The 25,639-nt window shown below is 42.6% G+C and overlaps 1 pseudogene across 1 annotated transcript; it reads left to right on the top strand.

Moving 5' to 3' along the window:
• Nucleotides 1–3,771: 3,771 nt before the first annotated feature.
• LOC308617045 (chromobox protein homolog 3-like) lies at nucleotides 3,772–4,545 on the top strand (annotated as a pseudogene). The gene is made up of 2 exons: nucleotides 3,772–4,260; nucleotides 4,483–4,545. The product of its transcript is annotated as a chromobox protein homolog 3-like (transcript).
• The last annotated feature ends 21,094 nt before the right edge of the window (nucleotides 4,546–25,639 follow it).

The raw sequence follows: 25,639 nt of genomic DNA, 5'->3' as shown, positions 1-25,639 counted from the left end.
TGATTTCTTTGTGTTTAATTTTTGACAGTTTGATTAATATGTGTCTTGGCGTATTTCTCCTTTGATTTATTCTGTATGGGACTCTCTGTGCCTCCTGGACTTGATTAACTATTTCCTTTCCCATATTAGGGAAGTTTTCAACTATAATCTCTTCAAATATTTGCTCAGTCCCTTTCTTTTTCTCTTCTTCTGGAACCCCTATAATTCGAATGTTGGTGTGTTTAATGTTGTCCCAGAGGTCTCTGAGACTGTCCTCTGTTCTTTTCATTCTTTTTTCTTTATTTTGCTCTGCAGCAGTTATTTCCACTATTTTATCTTCCACCTCACTTATCCGTTCTCCTGCCTCAGTTATTCTGCTATTGATCCCATCTAGAGTATTTTTCATTTCATTTATTGTGTTTTTAATCGATGCTTGATTCATCTTTAGTTCTTCTAGGTCCTTGTTAACTGTTTCTTGCATTTTGTCTATTCTATTTCCAAGATTTTGGATCTTGGAAATAGAATCTTGGATCATCTTTACTATCATTATTCTGAATTCTTTTTCAGGTAGACTGACTATTACCTCTTCATTTGTTAGGTCTGGTAGGTTTTTATCTTGCTCCTTCACCTGCTGTGTGTTTGTCTGTCTTCTCATTTTGCTTATCTTCCTGTTTTTGGGGTCTCCTTTTTGCAGGCTGCAGATTCGTAGTTCCCGTTGTTTTTGGTGTCTGTCCCCAGTGGCTAAGGTTGTTTCAGTAGGTTGTGTAGGCTTCCTGGTGGGGGGGACTAGTGCCTGTGTTCTGGTGGTTGAGGCTCGATCTTGTCTTTCTGGTGGGCAGGTCCACGTCTGGTGGTGTGTTTTGGGGTGCCTGTGGCCTTATTATGTTTTTAGGCAGCCTCTCTGCTAATGGGTGGGGTTGTGTTCCTGTCTTGCTAGTTGCTTGGCATAGGGTGACCAGCACTGGAGCTTGCTGGTCGTTGACTGAAGCTGGGTGCTGGTGTTGAGATGGAGATCTCTGGGAGATTTTCACCACTTGATATTATGTGGAGCTGGGAGGTTTCTTGTGGACCCGTGTCCTGAAGTTGGCTCTCCCACTTCAGAGGCACAGCACTGACTCCTGGCTGCAGCACCAAGAGCCTTCCATCTACCCAGCTCAGAATAAAAGGGAGAAAAAGTAGAAAGAAAGAATTAGTAGAAGAAAGAAAGAGAGAGAGAAAGAAAGGAAGAAGGAAAGAAAGGAAGGAAGGAAGGAAGAAAGAAAGAAAGGAGGGAGGAAGGACGGAAAGAAAGAAAGAAAGGAGGGAGGGAGGGAGGAAGGAAATAAAAAGAAAGTGAATGGAAGAAAGGAGGGAGGGAGGAAGGAAAGAAAAAGAAAGAGTGAATGAAAGAAGGGAGGGAGGGAGGGAGGAAGGAAAGAAAAAGAAAGAGTGAAAGGAAGAAGGGTGGGAGGGAGGGAGGAAGGAAAGAAAGACAGACAGGAAGGAGGGAGGGAGGAAGGAAAGAAAAAGAAAGAGTGAAAGAAGGGAGGGAGGGAGGGAGGAAGGAAAGAAAGAAAGACAGACAGGAGGGAGGGAGGGAGGAAAGAAAAGAAAGGGGTGGAGGGAGGGAGGGAGGAAGGAAGGGAAGGTAGGAAAAAAAGAAAGAGGGAAGATAAAGTAAAATAGAATAAAGTATAAAATATAGTAGCGTTATTAAAAATAAAAAAGTAATTATTGAAGAAAAAAATGGACGGATAGAACCCTGGGACCTATGGTGGAAGCAAAGCTATACAGAGAAAATCTCACACAGAAGCATACACATACACATTCACAAAAAGAGAATGGGGGGGGGGAATCGAAAATCTTGCTCTCAAAGTCCACCTCCTCAATTTGGGATAATTCGTTGTAAAAAGAGGAAAAGGGGGGAAAGTCTTAAATCTTGTCCTCAAAGTCCACTTCCTCAATTTGGGATGATTCACTGTCCATTCATGCACTCCACAGACGCAGGGCACATCAAATGGACTGTGGAGCTTTAATCCGCTGCCTCCGAGGCTGCACAGAGAGATTTCCCTGTCTCTTCTCTGCTCTCACAGCTCCCGGGTCTCAGCCTTGGACCGGGCCCCGCTTCTGCGCGTAGGTCGCCGGAGGGTGTCTGTTCTTCGCTCAGACAGGACTGGTTTAAAGGAGCCGCTGATTCGGGGGCTCTGGCTCACTCAGGCCGAGGGGAGGGAGGGGCACGCAGTGCGGGGCAGGCCTGCGGTGGCAGAGGCCAGCGTGACGTTGCACCAGCCCGAGGCGCTCCGTGCGCTTTCCCAGGGAAGCCGTCCCTGGGTCCCGGGACCCCGGCAGTGGCGGGCTGTACAGGCTCCCCGGAAGGGGGGGTGGACAGTGACCTGCGCTCGCACACAGGCCTTGTGGCGGCGGCAGCAGCAGCCCCAGCGTCCCACGCCCGTCTCCGGGGTCCGTGCCTTCAGCCGCGGCTCGCGCCCGTCTCTGGAGCTTCTTTAAGTAGCGCTCTTAATGCCCTCTCCTCGCGCACCAGGAAACAAAAGGGAAGAAAAGGTCTCTTGCCTCTTCGGCAGCTCCAGACTTTTTCCCGGACTCCCTCCGGGCTAGCCGCGGCACACCAACCCCTTCAGGCTCTTCCTGCCGCCAGCCCCAGTCCTCTCCCTGCGCTCTGACCGAAACCCGATACCCGAGCCTCAGCTCCCAGCCCCGCCCGCCCCGGCGGCTGAGCAGACAAGCCTCTCGGGCTGGTGTGTGCCTGAGGGCACTGATCCTCTGTGCGGGAATCTCTCCGCTTTGCCCTCCACACCCCTGTTGCTGTGCTCTCCTCGGCTACTCCGAAGCTTTCCCCCTCCGCCACCCGCAGTCTCCGCCCTCGAAGGGGCTTCTAGTGTGTGGAAACCTTTCCTCCTTCACGGCTCCCTCCCTCTGGTGCAGGTCCCGTCCCTATCCTTTTGTCTCTGTTTATTCTTTTTTCTTTTGCCCTACCCAGGTATGTGGGGAGTTTCTTGCCTTTTGGGGGGTCTGAGGTCTTCTGCCAGCGTTCAGTAGGTGTTCTGTAGGAGTTGTTCCACGTGTAGATGAATTTCTGATGTATCTGTGGGGAGGAAGGTGATCTCCGCGTCTTACTCTTCCGCCATCTTCCTCCGGACTCCCCCCATTTCTTTATAACCTACATTTTTAAGAGAACAGGAAGGGGAGACGATTTGGCAAAATTGTTTATTGAGAGACAGTATTTTTTTAAAGTCACATTTAAAGGTATGCATGGCTAGGGACTTCCCTGGTAGCGCAGTGGTTAAGAATCCGCCTGCCAATGCAGGGGACTCGGGTCCGAGCCCTGGTCCGGGAAGATCCCACATGCTGCGGAGCAACTAAGCCCGTGAGCCTCAGCTACTGAGCCCACGAGCCACAACTACTGAAGTCCATGTGCCACAACTACTGAAGCCCATGTGCCACAACTACTGAAGCCCACACACCTAGAGCCCGTTCTCCGCAACAAGAGAAGCCACCGCAGTGAGAAGCCCGCACACCGCAACGAAGAGTAGTCCCCACTCGCCGCAACTAAAGAAAGCCTGTGCACAGCAACGAAGACCCAACGCAACCAAAAATATAAATAAATAAATGTATTTTTTTTAAAAAAAGGTGTTCATGGCAAGGTTTAAAAAGTTAAGGAAAAATAGCTCCCCAGCCCCCTCCCCCTCAGATGTGGCTGGAGCTTGAGGCGTGCAGGGCCGGAGACACGGCAGACCCGGGACCCAGAGCGGCTCGGAGGGGGTGAATAATAGTTCTTCAAGTCTGCAATAAAAAATGGCCTCCAATAAAACTACATTGCAAAAAATGGGAGAGAAACAACATGGAAAGAGTAAAAAAGTCGAAGAGGCAGAACCTGAAGAATTTGTGGTAGAAAAAGTACTGGACCATCGTGTAGTGAATGGGAAGGTGGAGTATTTCCTGAAGTGGAAGGGATTTACAGATGCAGACAATACTTGGGAACCTGAAGAAAATTTAGATTGTCCAGAGTTAATTGAAGCATTTCTTAATTCTCAAAAAACTGGTAAAGAAAAAGATGGAACAAAAAGAAAATCTTTATCTGACAGTGAATCTGATGATAGCAAATCAAAGAAAAAAAGAGACGCTGCTGACAAACCAAGAGGTTTAGCCAGAGGTCTCGACCCAGAGTGAATAACTGGTACCAGTGACAGCAGTGGAGAATTCATGTTTCTCATGAAATGGAAAGATTCAGATGAGGCGGACTTGGTGCTGGGAAAAGAGGCAAATACGAAGTGTCCTCAAATTGTAATTGTTTTTTGTTTTTTTGGGGTTTTTTGGTACGCGGGCCTCTCACCGCTGCAGCCTCTCCCGCTGTGGAGCACAGGGCCCGGACGCGCAGGCCCAGCAGCCATGGCCCACAGGCCCAGCCGCTCCACAGCACGTGGGATCCCCCCAGACCAGGGCATGAACCCGCGCCCCCTGCATCGGCAGGCGGACCCCCAACCACTGCGCCACCAGGGAAGCCCTGTAATTGCTTTTTATGAAGAGAGACTAACTTAACATTCTTGTCCAGAAGATGAGGCTCAATAATTGTTTGCATTGCTTTATATATATATATATATATATATATATATATTTATTTATTTATTTATTTATTTATTTATATATTTATATATATATATATATATATATAAAATCTGGGTCTTGGTTTTTTGATTTATTAGTGTGAAGAAATAACTACATTCTAATGAAAATCAAGTTTGATATGTTCGTTTTGAAGTAGTATTGGGGAAGTTGTGGGGTTTTGGGGGGGTTTTGTTTTTGCTTTTTTTTGCATCTGTAACACTGGTTACTTTGAACAAATAAAAGCTTTCTGTAGTTGCTTCCCTTAGCAGAAAAGAACATTTGATACCACGGTATATTATTTCCTCTGCATTAGAGAACAGCTTTTCTAAATGTTGGGGGAAATCTCCAGAGTCATTACTTAATCAGAATTTAGAATTTGCATTTAACTCATATATGCCTAAGGACCATTCTGGGGTTTTTGTATGTGTATACATGAAACACATATGTAAATGGTTTGGGGTTTTTTTTTGGTTATTGGTTAAATACATTTACCAAAACAAAACCAGCCTTTCACAACCATGGATAAGCCCATGTTTCTGGGATTGTCATTTTGAGAAATATAAGAAATCACTTCAACTTAAATTGAAAATTTAAGTCTTAACCTTTCAAATTAAATAATTTTGTAATTAATTAGACAAATTAATGTAAACAATTTAAATTGGATATTTTTTTAAAGCAGCCCTATCAGAATCTGCATCCATATCTACCATCATATAAAGGCAGTTTTATATGTAAAGCCCCTGAAAGGAAAATTTTATCTCTGTCAACCCAAATGAAAAAACTAGAAAAATTCTGGTATGTTTTAATTAGCCAAGCAAGACTTAGTTAAATGGACATTTAAAGCTTCCTTTTGGCAAACCATTCTTTTCTAAGAAGTTGAAATCCCCATGCTGTGTTTACTGAAAGACTGTGATACATGGAATGTCTCAGCCTTGTTAATGGAAACCTAATCAGATGGTTAGAGATGTTGGCAATTTAGGATCTGCAGGAATAAATGAGTGAACAAACTTTTCTAATCTAAACTTGACCTTCATGTTTTTTCAAACTTTACCCCAACCCATTCCTTACATGTAGGCTCAATCTTCTCAGTATTTTGGGTTACTGGTTCAGCAGAAGCCAGGAAAAACAATAACTTTGTAGTAATCAGAATATTATTCAACTATATATTGTTTACTGTATTGTAAATACTGGTGAACAGTGGTCAATAAATAGTTTTATATTCCTTTTAAAAAAAAGTTAACAAAATGTATACTAATTATTCTTCAGGCTAATTTAAAGCATTACACTTTGTTAAAAATAATAAATTTTGGGCTTCCCTGGTAGCGCAGTGGTTGAGAGTCCGCCTGCCAGTGCAGGGGACACGAGTTTGTGCCCCGGTCCGGGAAGATCCCATATGCCGCGGAGCGGCTGGGCCCGTGAGCCATGGCCACTGAGCCTGCGCATCCGGAGCCTGTGCTCCGCAACGGGAGAGGCCACAACAGTGAGAGGCCCGTGTACCGCAAAAAAATAAAAATAAAAAATAATAATAATAAATTTTCTTTCGAAAAAATGACCTTTCAAACTGAATTTCTTTAACTCTTGAGGTTGAGTGTCCTATGTCTGTTGGCCATTTTTATTTCCTTCTGCCTGAATTATCCATAAAATTTGCCATTTTCTATTGAAACATATGTGTGTATATATAAATAATTTGCAAGAACATTTTATATATTATGGAAATTAGACCTTTTTTTTTTAAGCCTAGTTTCACCAATCTATTTCGTGCCAATAACAAGAAGGCAGGGAACCACTGTATAATTTGTGAGGCAATTTGCAGAAGACTTCCTATTAGTCTCTGGCATCATTAAATAATAGCCATGTGCTGATTTGGCTACTTTCCATGCAAGGCCTGAGCCACACTATCAGCACTGAAAGCCACACTATCAGCACTCACATCAGTTTGCAATGCCTGGTTGATCAGAATAGGTGTTAGCACCAGCCCATAAAAATACCGCTAATTTATGGATTTGTTGAAATGTTGAGTGATTTGCTGCTGAGAGAAAGAATTTAAGAAAGAGAAGAATGAAAGAAAGCTGGAAAGGAGGGAGAGGGAAAATAAACAGAGAAAAGGAAAGGACAGAGTAAAAGAAAAGGAAAGAAATAGGAAAAGAAAAAGACAAAGAAGTAGGAAAGAAAGTTATTGAAAGAAAATTGAAAGGTAAAAAAGGGAGAAAGAATAGAAGGAAAGAAAGAAGAGAATCAAAATATAAGTAAAGATGGAGGATGGATGGATGGATGAGTAAATGGATGGATAGATGGGAGGGAAAAGAAGGAAGCAGGGGAGGCAGGGAGGAAAGAGAAATCAAAATATAAAACTTCAGGCTAAATTCATTTCAATTATACAAAGAATCATAAATCCTAGGGATGAAAGGGAATACAAAGTTCCTTTAAATCTAAAGCTTTCCTTTTGCAGGAAGAAAAACTGAAGCCCAGTCAGGTTGAGTAAATTCCCTCAAGCTCACACAGCATGTTCATAACCGAATGAGAATCAGATTCCAGCCCAGTCTCCTGACTTCCAGTCTTAATATACCTTCTCTCACATTTTGTTTCACTGGAAACTTGCTATTGGTTTGAGTTGACTTCCAACAACTTCCAACATAAATAATATTATAGCTAAAATTGGGCCTTTTGCTAGACCAGAAAATCTTACCCCATGTGATTTTTTTAAATTGTAACACATTGTCATAACAGAATTTAACCTATAATGTGTAAACACCAAAAAAACCAATGAGTTAGCAGTTCCTTCCTACTTAAAAAAAAAAAATTAAAAGGGAAAGCTGTTTGCAACCTATAATAGAAAAATGTATTTCAAAGGAAATGACTTAACTTAGGAAAAGACCAAAGTCTTCATTACTATTTGGTAGAATTTTGATTTTGTGCCATAGATACCTGAGCAACATTGTGCTTTTTTCTATTGCTGTTTAGGAACAGATAGTTAAAGAGAAAGAGAAGCGGGAGGTGGATGTAATTGCAGTTGGCTTTTCATTTCAGTGAGTGTGATTTAAGTTCGAGATATGACTTTCCTAAGAAGGGGAGTGGATGGTGAATGGTTGAACATCAAAAAGAAAAATTATGAACGACTGGAAAACCATAGTATTTCTCCAAATGCCCTTAAACACAGAAAAGATCCCCTTTCACTTGATGTAAATGTGCCCCTCATTCTTGTTGTCAGGAGGCAGGACTGAGTGAGACCTCAGATTTCTTTCACTCCTATGATTCTCTATGATCCTCTAACAGTAAAAAAAAAAAAAAAAAAACCCTTTGCCCTAAATAACCAGTTATTTTTTCTATAAGCCCGTTTTTATTATTTTTTTAATTTTATTTTTTTAATACAGCAGATTCTTATTAGTTATCTGTTTTATACATATTAGTGTATATATATCAATCCCAATCTCCCAATTCATCCCACCACAACCCCGCCTCCCCCTGCCCCCTGCTTTCCCCGCCTCCCCCTACCCCCTGCTTTCCCCCCTTGGTGTCCATACATTTGTTCTCTACATCCGTGTCTATTTCTGCCTTGCAAACCAGTTCATCTGTACCATTTTTCTAGATTCCACATATATGCGTTAATATATGATATTTGTTTTTCTCTTTCTGACTTCACTCTGTATGACAGTCTCTAGGTCCATCCATGTCTCTACAAATGACCCAGTTATTGCTCTGACTTTCTATTTTACTTTGGCAATGGGGAACTTGCTTCATTCTATTAATTTATTTTGGATGGCACTCTGCTATATTATCTTAGCTGTTTAGAATTGGTGCCAATGCTGTCAGAGTATTTAGTTTCATCCATTCATTCAACAAATACGTATTGAGCTAAGTACCCACTGGGTACTGTTTTAGGTGTTGGGCATACAGCATAAACATCACAGATTAAAAACTCTGCCCTCACAGAATTGGCACTCAGGTGGGAGGGTGGGCAGAGATAGACCATAAATAAATTGGTATGATCACATATGGTGTGTTAGGAAGTAATAAGTGCTACGGTGAAAATGAAACAAGGAGCTAGAAAGGGCAGGGGTAGTAAAGGAGCCTTAATTTTCAGTAAGATGATACGGAGCCGAGGCAGATGGACTCTCTGATGAGAAAACACTTGAGCAAAGACCTGAAAGAGATAAGGAGTGAGGCACGAGTATACGATCCCTTGGTTCTAGTATCCCTGGTGGACACCAAAATCCATGGATGCCCAAGTCCCTTATGTAAAGCGATCGAATTGCCATCGGCAGTTGGTTGAATCCACCGATGTGGAGCCTGCGGATACTGAGGGCTGACTTTTTCTGAGGCATCTTTCAGGAAAAGGGAACAAGCCTGAGGAGAGACCTTTGGGCTGAGTGGCAGAGGCACTGTGAGTGAGGGGGAGAGCTCAGAGAGGTTGGTGCCCAGAGCTTGTAGGGCTGAGTAGCCATTGGAAGGACTTTGGCTCTAACTGTGAGTGAGATGAAAAGACAAGACACTGGGGATGCTTGAGCAGAGGGCTGTGACCCACATTTTCACACTATCACAGTGGCTGCTGGCTCGAGAACAGCAAGAAGGGCAAGGGCAGGGGCAGACCCACCAAAAGGGACAATGCCAATCCAGGCAGGAGGTGACGATTTGTGTCATGATAGTACTGGGGAAGGAAGCCTGTGGCAGATTCTGATATACTGAGACTAGAAATAAGAGAATTTGTTAACGGACTGCATGTGAGGTATGAAAGAAAGGGAGAAGTCAGGATGATTTCAATACGGTCTCATTACCTTCATTCCATTATATAGTCACATAAATCTTCAACATCCACCACAACCCTCTTCTTCTCTACCTCCACCCACCCCAGGTCCAGTTATATTTACAGCCAATATGTTAATACAAGTTGTCTGCCGTTAGGCCTTACAGAATCTATTCTGATTTTCCCTTCATATGAGCTTACAGAGTCCAGACTGAGTTTGACTGTCATTGTAACTAGATTTTTGTTGTACATGTTTCTTCTTCCTTTCCTATGGTTTCTAGAATTTTATTTATGTTTTCATGGCCTGATTGTATATGAGTTTTGTTGTTATTTTTAAACTGGGGAAACATACTTGGGAGGGAGGGAGAGATGAAGGAAAGGAGGAGGGAATGGATGGATGGATAGAGGGATGGATAGATGGATGGATGGATGGATGGATGGATGGATGGATGAGGAAGGAGATAAAGGGATGGTACAGCCACTGTGGAGAAAAGTATGGAGGTTCCTTAATAAACTAGAAATAGAACTACCATATGACCATAATTCGAAAAGATACATGCACCCCCATGTTCATTGCAGCACTGTTTACAATAGCCAGGACAAGGAAGCAAACAAAGGAATAGATCAAGAAGATGTGGTACATATATACAATGGAATATCACTCAGCCATAAAAAAGAATGAAATAATGCCATTTACAGCAACATGGATGGACCTAGAGATTATCATACTAAGTGAAGTAAGCCAGACAAAGAAAGACAAATGTCACATGATATTGCTTATATGTGGAATCTAAAAAAAAAAAAAAAGATACAAATAAACTTATATACAAACCAGAAATAGACCCACAGACATAGAAAACAAACTTATGATTATGGGGAACAGGGGGAGGGATAAATTAGGAGTTTGGGATTAATATATACACAGTACTATATACAAAATAGATAACAAACAAGGACGTACTGTATAGTGCAGGGAACTCTACTCAATATTTTGTAATAATCTATAAGTGAAAAGAATCTGAAAAAGAATATATATATATATATATAACTGAATCACTTTGGTGTACACCTGAAAGTAACACAACATTGTAACTCAACTCTACTTCAATTAAAAAAAAAAGAGAGCTAAAGGGAAAAAGCTAGGCAAAGGTTGGGGGGCGGTTTGTTGAGAGAGAGAGGGAGATAGAGAGGGAGAGAGAGAGGGAAAGTGAGAGAGAGAGAGTGAGAGAGAGGGAGAGAGAGAATATGAAATGGCCAAATAATAAATAGGTAAGTTGAGTTGGAAAGTAAAGAAGTAAATGCAAGGAGACAGACAGAGTAAAGGAATGTGATGGCTCAGGATAGATTCATCACCCCTCTTGGAACAATTAAAAAAAAAAAAAGTGTAGCCAGTGTAGCAGCAGTATGTCCCCAAGCTGATGACCAATAGAACTTAAGGTAATAGTTCACATTAATTTATTTTGAGGCAAAGGATAAAAATAGAACAAAATTTAAAAGACTAAGAGGAAAACCTAAGTTCAGTATATGCTAATTCAGAAAAATGTTTTTATAACTTCAGGAAGGAGGACAGCATTCTAAATTTATTGTTCTAAAAAGATAGCAAGATAGGATAAATAGTAGCACCAGGATGATGACTTGGATGTGTTAAATTTATCACCTTGAGACCAGATTTATTTATATATTCATGCTCCATATCCTTGTATGATAGCTTTTAAGAATATAAATAATAGAAAAGCAGAAAAGAAACAAGTGAAGGAAACAGAGTGAAGAGAAAATATTGATAAGAAAATAAAGTGAAGGATAAAATTAATATACAACCACTCACCTCCCTCAGAAAAATAAAGAAAAACAAATGCAAACATGAAGTTCTGCAGAGTCATTAGGGATAGTCTATAAGTTTGGTTTTGAGCTCCTTACCAACCAAAGCAAAGAAGAAAATATGATAATGTATAAAAACCTACAGTTTCTATAAGGTTAAAATAAACCAGCACTATTGTGGAAGCTAAGACTAAAATCTAAAGAAGCTATATTCTGTGGAGCCACATAATATGGATAAAGACCTTGACAATATTCTTTCAACAAATACAATAACATGTTTCTTAGAACCAGTTTCTTCTTAGGCTCTTAATGAATTGTTCATCTTTTCCCCTTCTTGAGCAAAACATCACCTCTTAATTCTGGTAACTTTTATTTCATATTAATTGTTTTAGAACAATTACACATTGTACCATAAAATGATCATTGCCACCATGGTAACCATTTGACATGGCTGTTACTTTGTATACGCCAGTTAATGGGATAAAAGGGCAACAGTTTCTAGGTGTAACTTCTGCAGATATTTTATGTAAAACAGTGACATTTTTGCAACTTCTGCCATTTGACCTGTGTCGAGCAAGCTTTCTGGAAACAAATCCACTTGACAGATTCCACTATGATTAGGACTGAATGAAAACCTTCTGATTGGGACTGAAGCCATGATTGTTGGTTGCACTGTGGGTGTTCTTAGGCTGGGACAGTTCTCTGGACGTCACCATCATTAGTATCAATATGGCCACATAATTGGTCCCTCACTTTCTCAACCGTTACCAATGTGCTTGAAATGGAGCTCATTTACAATCTAAATGCGTGTGCGGGATGGCAATCAGGGCACTGTGCTAATTTAGGTATTGTGTTTTTAGGGGCAACAAAAGATATGCTAATATTTTATTCATCTTCAAATTAACTATAAATTGTGCACCCTTGTATACCTCCTCCTCAGGCAAATGAGGAAGTCCCAGTTGTTAAAATGAATGTATAAAAATCAAAATGAAGGGTTTTTTTCCTGGCACCTGCTGGATGACAGAGAATTATCATCAATGGCAATATTGCCCTGGAACACAGGATTTCATTTCTTTCCACTGGGTAGTCAGAACGTGTGTGCGGATTTGCTCTCAGCCCCTCCAAAAGTCCCCCCTTCCTCTTGTCTTGCCCCTTCTCCCCCTCATTCTTGTGCCTGTGCAGACATCTGAGTCGCCCGCTAATCACTTTCACTTCTGCTGGGGAAACTACAACACGCTTCTTTAGTACGTGGAGAAAAGGAAAAAACTTAGATCTTCTGATACCAAACCACTGGGCTTTGGAAGGTCAGTCATCTGTCAAGACCAACAAAACCATAAAGTGCCCACGTGTCTCAGAGGAGCATTGGGGCATAAATGGGGAAGGAATAAAAAAGAGTCAGAAGGGGAAGAGAAGAAGAAAGAAAGACAAAGAGGTGAAAACAGAAACAGTGTGGTGTGAATATCCACACACTCATCTATAAATCCTTGTTGAGCATGGGGAAGTGCCTGGCACCACACGTCACATGTTAGTTTCCACTAGGGTGTGACTCTGGGAATGTCTGCTGAATCAGTACCTTTGAGCTGAACAAGGAAATTCACCCAAATTAAGAGAATCATGGTATTAATTAGGGTCACTCCAAAAAAAAAGTTATAGCCGAGAGGAAGAATCCTCTGATCTGAATTTTTCTCATCTTGTGAAATTCCCTGCTCCACGTTCAAAGCAAAGAACACATTGATGGTCACCATTTGTCCATCAAGGGCTGTGCAGTTGGCTTCCTCTGGAAAAAGGAATCTGCGTCACTACTAAGCTAGATTTTGTTCTTCTGCTGTTTCTGAGTGTTAGCCCAGAAAGGGGCCAGCTTCTGTGAGCAGGGCTGCAGAAGCAGGTGCAATTTATGTCCCGCAGATACTAACTTTGATAAGCACTTAATGGAGGCCTACTTTGTGTAAGAATGGAGAGAAACAAAGTACAGCTCCTACCCTCTTGGGGCTTTTAACTAACTTCATGAGGAGAATTTTCTTGTGTGTGGCTCCTTCCCTCAAAGAACAAAGAAGGCATGTCAGAGGCTGCTTCAGTCAAGTGTCAGGGAAGGGAGGTAGGTGGTATTTTCATTCCCATTCTACAGCTGGGTAAAGTGAGTTCTAACAAAGTCATGTTACTTGCTAAACGTCACCCAGAGGTCAGAGCTTCAGAAAAAAAAAAAATTGATCACAGGGCTGATTTCGTGTAGCTGGGTAGTTTAAAATGAAAAGGAGGAAAACATTCTTATCTAAAAAGAAATGTGTTGCTCTGAGTTTCTCGGTTTCATTTACTCAGCAAGTAGGTGCCAGGTGCTATTCTAGCAATGAGGCTATAACAAAACTCATATGATGCTAGATAAGAGAGCCAGACAAGACATTTTAAAAAATATATATGGTGCATCAGGTGGGAAGTGCTATGAAGAAAAGGAAAACATAGGGGATAAAGCATGCTGGGAGGGGGCTGTTTTAGATGGAGTGGGTGGGAGGCTTCTCTGAGGAGATGACGTTTGAACAGAAGTCTGAATAAAGGGAAGGAGCTCGTTATGTGGATCTGGGGGACTCAGGGCAGGGGAACAGCAATTAGAAAGGAAGGTGCTTGGCAAATTTGAGCAACAGCATGGCCGGAGCGCACAGAACCTGGGGTGGTGGGGAGACGCGGCCAGCAAGGCCGCCAGGGGCCAGGGGGTCAACTCTGGCTTTGACACTGAGTGAGACAGGGAGCAATCAAGGGTTTCAAGCCAAGGACTTGCCATAACCTGACTTAGTTTGAACAAGATCCCTCTGGCTGGTGTGTGCACAGACTGGAGCGAGGTGAGAGGAAGCAGGGAGGCAGTCAGGAAGCCATTGCTGAAAATGATCCTGTAAATGACAGACGGTGAAGCCTCGGGTGGAGGTGGAACAGAGGGCCTGGTGAAGGTGGTCGTCTCCGCGCAGGTTCTCCGCGTGAAGTCTGCAGGATTGGCTGAAGGATGGGGATGGGGTGTGAGAGAAAGAGAGGCTTGCAGATCAGAAAACTTAGCTGTGCTGTCCATCCCTTACAACCTCGTATTCCAGGATACCCATCGGGCCAAGGAATACCCACCCTTCTCCTGGACACTCGGCCTTTCAGCCTGACTAGATGACTATCTGTTTAGTCCTGGTTCCACCCATCACTAGGTGAGAGACTAGGGCACGTGAGGGGCCCTCTCAGGTCCTCAGTATCTTGGCTGAGAATGAGGGGTGGTCATTTCCTCTCCACTTACTTCAAAAGGAGATGTTGAACAAAAGTCTAGAATGTAGACAGCTCAGGCTTAGGGATTATGATTATTAGTTAACGTCGTAAGCACCTTCAGAGTTAACTTTATGAGTCAGCTGAGTTGACTTTGGGGTATCATTAATAGATTCCAGGAAGCTCCCCTGCCCAAAAGTCTCCCTCTAATGGCCTCTCATGATGAAAGGATTTCACACTTTGTCCGATTCTTCCCTGTTCAGGCATGGTGGACCCCAGACATACTCCTTTAAAACAGAAACTCTAACTCGAGCTACTGTCGGTCCTTTGCCATTTTAGGTGAATTTACATATCAGATTGCCTTTCTGCCATTATAGCTGACTTAAGTTTGAATGGGAGGAAGGGAAGAATAAATACGGGGCAGAGAATACGACAGCTGGGGAGTTGCTGAGTACGTTGTGGACAGATTGAGAAGATCCCTTTCAGGGAGAACCTCCAAAAATAAATTCTGTCTATTGTGAAATATTATCCAGATTTGCCTCACGTCATAGAGTCTCTCTCATCTAATAATAATGCAGTCCTAGAAGGGCACCTCCTTGAAATAATTGCAACAAGTAGCTGCGGAAAGCAAACTGTTTCAGAAAAACGTTGAATTCGTGGAGAATAGCATGCCTTAATAGCCCCTTTGGCTTGCTTTGTTTAAACAAATTCCCCCCAGGCATCTCACGCTTCTCTAATTATGAGTGTCCCTACATTACCTCAGCCTTTTACAGAGTTCTTTTCCCCTAAATATTTCTGGAAATGCCCAGGGATACTGACATGTGATCAGAAATAATTTGGCTGAGTGTCCCCACCATGGCGGGAATCCATGGACTGAGACTCTGACGCTTCCCCAGAGATGATCCTCGGGGCTAGAAGTCTGTGCCCATCCCCGTGGCTGTTACAGTGACCACCACCTGCATTCCTGGTGAATGTGGAATACCTGCCAGTTCCCTAAACTGGAAGCTCTTGTCACGTCCCCGCTCAGCAAAGCAAGAGGAGAACGCTCGGGGTGACATTCAGCCAAAAGTCCCACGGCACATTTGCTCAGCCTCAGAGGTCACAGTGGCTCAGGGTAGGGCTTCCTCAACGGAGGTGTGGGAGCCAAGCAGGGCACTGCCAGCCCATACCCCGACAGTTCTCCCCGAGCACTGCGTCTCCAAGGTTGAAACTCCGCTGCGGTCACCTTTGCAGCTGCTCTCATCTCCTCAGGGCGAGTCATCTCTGTGCCCAAGCCAGGATAACTGGGATTCAAAGTCAGAGGATGTCGTTGCTGTAGTACACTCAGCTAGGGGGCCCGCTGCAAAGTTGCTTGAGTGCCAATGTGTTTCTACCGTTATAGGGTTATCATTCTCCCAAGTCACACCCACTGTGCCTTTCTCCAAGGTTGCAAACATGCCCCAGGCTGGACAAGTTCTGGGATCAGTTGAGAGACTACCTGTAATTCCCACTCTCCACTACTGTCAGCCTTTACTCCTGGAATTGCAGTGCCAGTTTCGTTCTTCCCTGGAGGCTCCTGTTCCTCTACAACATGTCTTCCACCTGGGAGCACCTCGTTTTGCAGATGTTGGTTTGCAGTGCCTTGGTGGGCAGGATTTCAGTCTTTTCTCGGGAGGTTCCTAAGCCCTTCTATTGAAAATCAGTAGAGACAAATGAATGCATTGGGGAAGGGAGTGGACTAGTTCCCTCCTAGAAGCTCCGGAGCCACAGTCTACGCCAGTTCCTGGACTCTGTTGTCCTAAACCACGTCTGAACCTTTTCCCTCTTCTCCCCTGAAAGGACAACCAACAGTCCATCCCATGAAGCCACAAAGACTAAAACCTCCTCTCTTTTCCCCACATCTCTGCTCAAGGAACATTGTAGATGATTGAATTCAGGACTTGTTTAGCTGGTACTAATGGTTAACTGTGAGTTCCTAAGTGGAAGTCAGAATTATCTGCAAGTTCAAAATGGGAATGTGTTTTTAGTGTTTGCATGTAAATGCTCAACACTCCCAAACAGGGTGGAACCTGGCTGAGGAGACAGGCTGTGAAATATAGGCTACCAACATCTTTCCTTAAAATAACATGCATTGTGAAACTTTTCTCCTCATAAAAGTAATACATCTTTATTGGAGAAAGTAGAAAATTACAGAAAAATATGCTGAAGGAAATAATAATCAACTATCATCCACTTCTGAGAGATAACCACGGTTAATGTTTTAATGCATTTCCTTTGAAATTATTTAGCATAAATTAATATATTTTAGAAAACATAATCTAATATAAAGGCATGAAATACATAAAGATTTTTTTTAATTCATTTGTTTTATTTATTTTTATTTTTGGCTGCATTGGGTCTTCGTTGCTGTGCTCGGGCTTTCTCTAGTTGTGGTGAGCAGGGGCTACTCTTCCTTGAGGTGCACGAGCTTCTCATTGCAGTGGCTTCTCTTGTTGCGGAGCACGGGCTCTAGGAGTGTGGGCTTCAGTAGTTGTGGCACGTGGGCTCAGTAGTTGTGGCACGCGGGTTCTAGGTCACCCGGGCTTCAGTAGTTGTGGCTCGCAGGCTCTAGAGCACAGGCTCAGTAGTTGTGACGCACGGACTTAGTTGCTCTGCGGCATGTGGGATCTTCCTGGACCAGGGCTCGAACCCGTGTCCCCTGCATTGGCAGGCAGATTTTTAACCACTGCACCACCAGGGAAGTCCCAGTAAAGATATATTTTTAAAAGACAGTATTATACATGTTTTATACACACACAATTTATACATACCGATATATATGTATATATAAATATGTATTACTAGTAAGTATAATACAATAAGTATACCTATACTTATTATTTTATTGTAAGCATTTTCCCAGGTAATTAGGAAATCATGGGGTTTATTTTAGATAGGTTTGTTTATTAAATAACAATAGACCACACTGTTTCAGGTATAGCATATTCTTTGTATTAAATAGATACAGAGTTACCCAAAACCTGCATGTTCACATGTAAAAATCCTCTTTGACCCTTTGTTAGTTCTTGTTACCTGTCCTAGCTTGAGAAGAAAAAATGTCATTTTCCTTTAAGGGGAAATCATGATTTATGATGGCAGCATTCCATCTCATGGATGCGACATAATTTATTTAACCGTTCTCCCACTGGTTGAGATTAGGGTGCTTTCTAGTTTTTTATTAGCACACAGTGCCTCCCTTATTCTTAGTGAGGTAGGACATATACTTAGGAGCAGAACTTCTTTCTCAAGGGATAGATATTTGGCATTTGTGGGTATAATGCCATGCAAACAGCCGGTTGTGATGTGGTACCAGGTTCTAGGTGGGTGACTGGGCTGGAGAACAGGCAGCAGCACATGGTTCAACTGCAGCTTTTGTTTCTGGTGGGAGGAATCCGGACACCCAGTTCCTAAAGTTCTTCTATCTTAAAGTGGTTACACTACCTTGTCAAATCACTTAACTTACCTGCCTCAGTTTCCTTATCTAGAAAACAAGGATAACCTCATCGGTTTTGTAAACGATAAACTCCTACACAAGATGAGGCATTCGTTTAACCATATAATGTGCTTATAGAGCTAAGTGAATTCATCAGTGCTGTGCCTCAGACGGCTGATTTTGATTTCTGGATCCATCATTCATTACTTATTATTATGTAACTTAGGCAAGTTACTTCTCTCTTCCTCCATTTCCTCATCTATCAAATGGGTAACAAAAGCACCTCATAGGTGAGGATTAGGTTAAGATCATGCTTTTAAAGCGTGTAGCATGCATTAGTTACTATTATTGTCATTGTAACTTACTATTAAGCAGTGGATTTAGACTCAGGGTGAAGCTGTTTGGAAGTCACTGGCTTCCCGTTGGATGTTCTTAAAGCACTGGTGGTGTGAGTATGTCTATATCACGCAGTTACAAATGTTACCAGAATACCGAGGTAACTTTATTCAAAAGGCCCAAGCAAATTAGTAAAGTCAGTGTTTTTCAAAATGTGCACCTGGAAGTTATCATTTCTGCAGTGTGCCCCAGGGACCTGGTAGGGAATGTCGTGCTAAATTGAATGGTAAGGGCAATGGGAATTTCAAGACCCCCCCACCAAGAACATAGCTTTGTTTTCATGGCAAAAATTGTTAGCTGATGAACAAAACCATTTCTCCTTGGACCGACAAGTGGATCCCGTGTCCCGGGTCCCCTGCAGTTAGGTGTTACCATGTGACATTGTGGGCCTTGTAGTCTCGGTCTCAGCCACCCACCTCTGCCACTGCTGCATGAAAGTAGCCCTAGGCAGTATGCAGACAAATGCGTGCTCTATATCCCAATGCAACCTTATGAAACTTTGCTGTAGTTTGCCAGCCCCTGGACTGGAGCACAGCAAGCAAGGAAGAGTTGTACGACGTGGCTGGAAATGCAGAAATTGCCCCATAGGAAAGACCTTGTGGACCCCAGCATGAAGTTTTCTTTTTACCCGAAGAGCAGAAGGGAAGCCTTCATAGGGTTTTGGAAGGAGTATGATCTGGTATGAATAAGCCCTCAGTCGACCAGTATTTCAGTTTTCAATCACCATGTGAACCACTGGTCCCCCTTGATTACTTCCTCTGTAGTGCCTCCTCCTATGGAAACTCAGAGCAAGCTTCTGACTGAGATGGTATCAGCAGCCAGACCCCAAGGCGCCTCATGAGGCAGCATTTATAACCTTGGTGAATTTGCCACGGCTTTAGCATTAATCCACGGCAGTATCAGAACCCCGAATCCGTCAGCCCACATCTCTTTCTTCCTGTCAGACTTACACTAAGTTCAAATGATAAACGTGTTAAGTCAGAAGCCCAGCTTAGTAACTGTCAGTGAAAACCATAGTTGCCACCAGTGAGCTGTCCCCATCAATATATCTACATTGGAATAACATAACAATAATCATAATGGTTGGCCTCTACTAACATGTGCTGAGTATGGTATGAAGCACTCAGCCTGATTACCTTGTGTAATCTTCACCACAGGCCTATCAGGTAGGAACTGTGGTTAAGCCCCCTTTACAGAGAAAGCCAGAGGTTATGTAACTTGTAAGATGACAAATCTAGTGGACGGTAGAGCCAGGAACTGAACCACATGGTACAAACTAGAGTCGGGGCTCTTAACTTCTACAACCTGGTGTCCCAAAGAAGGCAAATATGCTCAGAAGGTTGCTAGGGGACGTTAAATCCATGAGGGAAAGGAAGGCAGAAAATCCAGTTTTAAGGTGCAACCGTTTCACAGAAGAGTGATGCTGCTAGCGGGTCCTCACCTCACAAAGTCCTTTGGTTACAGCCTTCCACCCACTTCCACCCTGGCCATGGCCTTCCTGCTCAAACAGGAATTCCCAAATCCCGTTATCTCCTAGATGGGGCCTAAGAAAGCAGTTCTGAGTTTTGTTTTGCTAACTCTCTTTTCCCTCTGCATCTGGTCTTATCTGCCACTCTGCCCCTTTAGATGACTTTGCATCTATTTTAAGTGAATTTCATAGTCAAACTATGAGGGTAATTCCTTCCACCCCACCCGACCATCAGGGCAGTCCCCAAACATGATTAATCATCCTTACCTAATAATATGCAAAGTACTTCAGAATCCTTATTTATATCCTCCTGTTAAAAAAAAAAAAAAGGAAAGAAAGAAAGAAAGCAGCTATATCTGAAGTGGGATGTTTAAGAAGAACACAGTTTGCCCCACTAGATAATGAAAATCCTTATCTCTAACAGTGTGGTCCAGGGCATCCAATTTTTTTTTTTTTTTTTCCGGTGCGGGGGCCTCTCACTGTTGTGGCCTCTCCCGTTGCGGAGCACAGGTTCCGGACGCACAGGCTCAGTGGCCATGGCTCACGGGCCCAGCCGCTCCGCGGCACGTGGGATCTTCCCGGACCGGGGCACGAACCCATGTCCCCTGCATCGGCAGGCGGACTCTCAACCACTGCGCCACCAGGGAAGCCCTGCATCCACCTTTTGAACTCCTTCAAAGAAAGCAGCAATGGAGGAAAAGGTCTGCTTTGGTAAACAAAACAGGGTCCGTACGATTTATGAATTACATCCCCATGAACAAGTCAAATCCTCCACCTACTAACATGGATGCACCACCTAGAGAACAAGCGAGGTACTTCACTGTGAAACATGTTGGGGGAGCCAGTAATCACAGGGCCCCATGGGCTAGCCCCAGATACACAGCTGTTCAGTGCCCTCCAGAGCCTGCACACCTCTCAAAAGGACGAACTTGTGACTTTGGGACAGTGTTTGACCCACAAATTAGTGCACCATAAAGTTGTAATAAACTTTGTTTTTTCAAAGTGCTGCTTTAATGAGCAGATGAATTATCATGTGGGAGTTCAAAAATTAGTCAACTGACTCTTAACAATCAGGTCCTTTAAACTTGGCCCTCCCTTGCCCCCTAAACTACTCCTGATCATAATCTAAATGAACCTCAACTTCTCACCTAGAATGGAACACATGTATTCTTACAAAACAAATATTAATGGAATAACTCTTGTGCTTTATTCTTTTAGCTGATCTGTATCAATGTAGCAACATTCCAAAAAAAATAGAAAGCATATGTTTTTGGTTTTTTCTTTTTTATTATTACTATGGACATAATTCACATAACATAAACTTCACCACTTTTTAAAGTGCAATTCAATGGGATTTAGCATAGTCTTAATTTTGTACAACCATCCCCACTATCTAATGCCAGAGCATTTCTATCACCCCAACAATAAAGCCTGCACCTGTTAGCAGTCTTTCCCAATTCCCTTCTTCTGAAACCCCCTGGCAACCACTAATCAACTTTCTCTCTCTGTGGACCTGCCTATTCTAGACATTTAATATAAATGGAATCATATAATATATGGCCTTTTGTGTCTGTCTTGTTTCACTTAACATAATGTGTTAAAGGTTCATCCATGTTATAGTATATATCAATTAGTACTTATTCCCTCTTATGGCTGAATAAAATTCTGTTGAATGGATTCACCACATTTTGTTTATCCATTCATCAGTTGATGGACATTTAGGTTGTTTCCACTTTTTGGCTATTATGAATAATGCTGTTATGAACTGCCATGTATAAGTTTTTGTGTGAATATATGTCTTTATTTCTCCTAGGTAGATACCTAGGAGTATAATTTCTGGGTCATATGGCAACTCTATGTTTAACTTTTTAAGGAACTGCCACAGTGGCTGCACCATTTTATAATCCCATCAGCAATGTTTGGGAGTTCCAGTTTCTCCACATCCTTACCAGCACTTATTATTTTCCTTTTTTATTTTTTAATTCTAGCTATCCTAGTGGGTTTGAAGTGATACTTCATGTGTTTTTTATTTGCATTTCCCTAATGACTAATGATGCGGAGCATCTTTTCATGTGTTTATTGACCATTTGTATGTCTTCTTTAGAGAACTGTCTATTCAAGTCATTTGGCCATTTTTTAAAACATAAAGTTGTCTTTTTATTATTGAGTTGTACAAGTTATTAATATATTCTGCATCTAGACTCTTATCAGATACATGATTTTCAAATATGTCTTCCATTTTGTGGGTTGTCTTTTCATTTTCTTCATTGTGTTCTTCAAAGCAGAAAAGTTTTTTATTTTGATGTGGTCCAGGTTATCCATTTTTTTCCTTGTTTGCTTGTGCTTTTGGTATCATATCCAAGAAACCATTGCTAATCCTAGGTTATGGAGATTTACACCTGTGTTTTCTCTAAGTGTTTTATAGTTTTAGCTCTTACATTTAATTCTTTGTTCCACTTGGAGTTAATTTTTGTATATGATATGAGGTAAGGATCCAACTTCATTCTTTTGCATATGGCTATCCAGTTGTCCCAGCACCATTTGTTGAAAAGATTATTCTTTCTTCATTGAATAGTCTTGACATTCTCAGCAAAAAATCAGTTGTCCATAGACATAAAGGTTCCTGGACTCTCAGATCTATTCCTTTGGTCTAAATGTCTATCCTTATGCCATTCTACGCTATCTTGATTACTATGACGTTGTAGGAAGTTTTGAGGTCAGGAATTATGAGTCCTCCAACTTTACTCTCCTCTTAAAAGATTATTTTGCTATTCTGGGTTAATAACTTTTTAAAACATCAAGTTAAAAATGAAGCTGCAACTCACTAAAGAAAGACAGTTTCAAGCAGTCACTGTGACCTGTGCTTGGTATATACTACTTTCGAAATGTTTATTGCATAGACTGGATTGATTTAATCTCTAATCTAATTCTGAATGCCAAAGTCACTTCTTCTTTGAGCCTTTCCTCAACCCTTTCTCCTTTCTAAGAAAACCAGTAACTTCTTCATTCATACACTGTACATACATCTATCAGCACCTGGAACACTTTATTATATTTATTTGTTTATGTGTCTATTTCCCCCCATTAGACTATAACCCCATAGAGGACTAGAATCATGTCTAATTTGTCTCTGGATCCCAAAGTCATGTCCTGAGTAGAGGGCCAATATGTGTGTGTTGGAAAGAGAGAAGACAATAATGAAAGAAGGGAGGATACTTGAGAAGGGAAGCAAAGTAAAAGAGAAAGAGAAAAGAAACAGCTAACACTTACTAAATGTTTATAATGTTCCAGGCATTGTTTTAAGAGGCCTTATCTTATGCATTCTCACAGCAACCCTATGAGATAAGTACTCTTATAATCCCCATTTTACAGATGAGAACCTGAGTGATGGGGCTTCCCTGGTGGTGCAGTGGTTAAGAATCCACCTGCTGGGCTTCCCTGGTGGCGCAGTGGTTGAGAGTCCGCCTGCCGATGCAGGGGACACAGGTTCGTGCCCCGGCCTGGGAGGATCCCACATGCCGCGCGCGGAGCGGCTGGGCCCGTGAGCCATGGCTGCTGGGCCTGCGCGTCCGGAGCCTGTGCTCCGCGGCAGGAGAGGCCACAACAGTGAGAGTCCCACGTACAGCAAAAAAAAAAAAGAAAAGAAAAGGAAAAAAAAAAAGAATCTGCCTGCCAATGCAGGGGACACAGGTTCGAGCCCTGGTCCGGGAAGATTCCACATGCTGTGGAGCAACCAAGGCCATGCACCACAACTACTGAGCCAGCATGCCACAACTACTGAAGCCCGCGCACCTAGAGCCCATGCTCCGCAACAAGAGAAGCCACTGCAGTGAGAAGCCTGCGCGCCACAACGAAGAGTGGCCGCCACTTGCCGCAACTAGAGAAAGCCCGTGCAGCAATAGAGACCCAATGCAGCCAAAAATTAATTAATTAATTTAAAAAAAGAACGTGAGTGACAGAGTTCAACAATTTGCCTGAAGTCACACAGCTAGCAAGTAGCCTAGGCAGTCTGGCTCCTTGGTCATGGTCTTCAATACTATGCCAGGCTGCCTCTCAAATAAAGACTAAAATAAAGATCCTTGGGCTCCGTTTAGAGACTGGTTCAGTAGGTTTGAGGTGGTGCCCAGATATCTGTACTTTAAACAAATTCCCAAATGATTTGGTGGAGCGCTCAGTTGGAAACCAATGCTGTAAGGAATGGCCAAATAAAACACAATGGAGGGTCAAAACAAGGAGGATTTTGCTGTGATGTCACACTTGGGAGGAAATGCCAGGAAAAGCAAGAGGAAACTGGGGTACTAGTAAAGACGAGGGGGAAAGAAAAACACAAGCTACTGGTGGTCTAAACAAGAAGTAGAACTGACCAAGCAATGAACACGTCAGCCACCCCCTACTTTGGCCCCCAGCTGGCCCTGGCTGTGACTGTATGGCATATCCTGCAGTGACATGTACCTTCTACCAAGTCCTCATCATACCTAAAATAATAGGATTTCAGAGCGTCCTATGAGCAAATGAATGAACCATAAGGGCAAATAAGAATGAATAGTAAGAGAAAGAACTAACATTTATTTACTTCTTATTACATGCCAGGCTATGTTCTAGATGCTTTATGTATAAGAACTTACTTAATTCTCATAACAATCCTATGGGGCAGGTACTATTGTCTTCCCTCGTTTTACAGGTAAGGAATCTGAGGTACACAGAGGTTAAGAAGCTTGCCAAGGTCACATGGTAACAAATGGCAGAGCCAGATTCAAACCCAGGAACTTTTGCACAAGAGCTCACACTCTCAGGCTGCTTCTAGACAAAAGATAAAAAGAAGGAATGAAGGATGAGGCCATTAATGCTGAGATTTAGAAAAGCTACTTGAAGGGACTTCCCTGGAGGCCCAGTGGTTAAGACTCTGCACTCTCAATTCCGAGGGCACAGGTTCCATCCCTGGCTGGGGAGCTAAGATCCCACATGGTGCACGGTGTGGCCAAAAAAAAAAGTGACTTGGTTGCAAATTTTCATTTGAGAGAAGTGAACACACAAACCCTTCTGAGGCCCCCTGTTGCTGGCCCAGCTCTGGCAGGAATGTTAGGAAGATCATGGGAGCCCAAAGGGCACTTGGCTCCCTCCTCCCAGAGACTACAGGGGCCACCATGGGTGGCTGGTCCTTTGGACTCCTGTGGTAGTGGAGACAAGCCAAGACTGTTACAAGTGTCTAAGACTCCCAAATTAGGGTTAATTGAGTCTCTTTTTGGTAAATTTCATTAAAGCAACCATCTAAAAAAAAAGAAAAAAAATGTATTTGTGCTGAGTTACTACCTAGATAGGGGAAAATGACTTTTTAAAATTACCACTATTTTGGTAGCAAGAAAAGTTTGAATGATGCTACCAGGAGCTCTGAAGGAGCCCCTTTTATCTCTGGAGATGTTAAAACATGTAAAATGTCTGGAGGATATACTTTTGCATTGACCTTAGGATCTTTAGAAACATTGCTTTACTGTGTTTCCTGATGGTGACTGAAAGCCAGCAGTGAGTGGGTTACATCTAGGGCAGGAATTGTCAAGCTCCACACTACCGGCATTTTAGGCTGGATAATTCTTTGTCGTGGTGACTGTCCTGTGCATCGTGGGATGTTTGGTAGCATCCCTGGCATCTACCCATCGGATGCCAGTGAGATTCCCCCCATTCCAGCTGTGATAAACAAGCATCGCCGACTGTTCACTGGGCAAAAATTACCCCCAGCTGACAACTACTGATCTAGGGGAAACCATTATAATTAATGGCTCCTCCATGATCTCTTCACGCTTTGCATGAAATGTTCACATTCCAAGCACAGTGCTTCAAATACTCAGGTGTTATCCCTGAAAATATTTATAAACAAGATACATTTCATAGCAGGATATGAATATGTTTGTGTCCTTGGAAGAGGGACACATATGTTCTTGGTGATAGTAAATTGGTAATA

This window comes from Mesoplodon bidens (genome assembly GCF_964165515.1).
Source record: "Mesoplodon bidens genome assembly, chromosome: 4".
NCBI classification, from domain to species: Eukaryota; Metazoa; Chordata; class Mammalia; order Artiodactyla; family Ziphiidae; genus Mesoplodon; species Mesoplodon bidens.
The sequence above is the reverse complement of the archived record's forward strand: the minus strand, read 5'-3'. Positions and strand labels throughout refer to the sequence as shown.